At 40.2% G+C, this 1681-nt stretch overlaps 1 non-coding gene across 1 annotated transcript; it reads right to left on the reverse strand.

Annotated features, from left to right (window-relative positions):
- Positions 1-1366: 1366 nt before the first annotated feature.
- On the reverse strand, positions 1367-1473 carry LOC112085666. Its single transcript, XR_002898966.1, has one exon. It is a non-coding gene; the product is annotated as a small nucleolar RNA R71 (small nucleolar RNA).
- Between the last annotated feature and the right edge of the window lie 208 nt (positions 1474-1681).

A 1681-nucleotide genomic window follows, 5' to 3' on the forward strand; every position in this document is an offset into this window, starting at 1 on the left:
TATGATCCCTTAGAGTTCCCAAAAGCTCAGCGTTTTTAGCAATAGTTTACAATTCCATCGATTTTTACTTGCTTTCTTAGACCTGCATTTCAATTTCCTTAGTTCGTTATTTACTTGCCTTATTTACCTTTCATGCGATATTTTACTTGCCTTATTTTCGTTTACTTCGATATTTTACTTATTCCATTTGCATTTCATTCGATTTCTTTACTTGCTTTTTAGGATATATTTATTTACTTTCTTTTTGTTTTAGTTTAATTTGCAAGAAAAACAACCAACCTTTAAAACCAATTTAGTCTAGACATAAAGTTAAAAACCGTAGAAGAATACCAGGCACACAAATCTCTGTGGATTCGATCCCTAAATACTGCAACTGATTACCTGTGCACTTGCGGCTTTCTTTTGTTTTGTTAAGGGTAAAACTTGTTCCCTCACGTAGTTGACACACTCAGCACCGCATCAAGTTTTTGGCGCCGTTGCCGGGGATTTGTTTAGCTGCCTTTTGCTATTTTTCTTGTTTTAACTTCTGCTCTAGACACCTGATCTCTAGTTCTTTCTTAAAGTTTTTCTGAACTATCTTTCCCTTCTTTTGTCTTTCTCTGAATTGCATGAATACCAGGCATAGACCTGCAGGAGACATTCCAATTCTAGACGAGATAGACAGACACAAAAGAGAACTTCGAAGACTTATACGAACGCAAGGAATGGCCAACGACGACCAGCCTGGAGATCCTATTAATCGAAATTTAAATATGGACCAAGACGGGTCCGAACATGGAGAAAACGAAGAGAATGATCACATAGAAGGGGATCATGTCGACAAGATGGAGAGGAGGATGAGGTTCTTCCAAGAAACCACCAGAACCGAGAGAGAGAAGGACGTGAAGACCTTGATCCACCCATCAATGTAGCCGATGGTGACCACCCAGCAATGCAGCCGAATGAACGCATTCACCGCCCCATTCCGCCAGCAAATCAACACCGAAGACAAGCCAGGAACCATCGCATAGCTGATTTTGATGCACCTACTCAAAATTTTCAGAATCGATCTGCGATTCAAGTACCATTTCCAAACCGGAATGAGTTTGAAGTCAAGCCTCAAATCATCTCATTGGTGAAGCAAAACCAGTTCCATGGAGTTCCTTCTGAGCATCCAATGGACCATATAGAGCTTTTTGAAGAAATTTGCAACATGATGAGAACAAACAAAGTTCCACCTGACTATTTAAAATGTAAGTTGTTCCCTTTTTCATTAGCAGATAAAGCTCACCGTTGGTTGAAGTCTTTGCCTGCAGGATCGATTACTAATTGGGAAGAATGTAGAACTGCTTTCCTGAACCACTTCTACACTAAGTCAAGGTCGAACAATTTGAGAACAAAGATCTCAACCTTTCAACAAGGGCCAACTGAATCTTTCTATGAAGCTTGGGAACGTTTTAAGGAGTATGAACGTGATTGCCCTCATCATGGATTTCATGGATCAAGCCTGCTGAGCACATTTTACCGAGGTTTGCAACCAAAATACAAACTTTCACTTGATACAGCTAGCAATGGAGATTTTGGGCAAAAGACGATAACTCAAGGAAGAGCCCTCATCGAAAATTTGGCTCAAGCCAATAGCAATGATTGTCCTGAATATGATCGATCGATGAAGCAAGCCGGAACAGACAACAAGGAGATA

Source organism: Eutrema salsugineum, unplaced genomic scaffold, assembly GCF_000478725.1.
Source record: "Eutrema salsugineum unplaced genomic scaffold, Eutsalg1_0 scaffold_3, whole genome shotgun sequence".
Taxonomy (NCBI): Eukaryota; Viridiplantae; Streptophyta; class Magnoliopsida; order Brassicales; family Brassicaceae; genus Eutrema; species Eutrema salsugineum.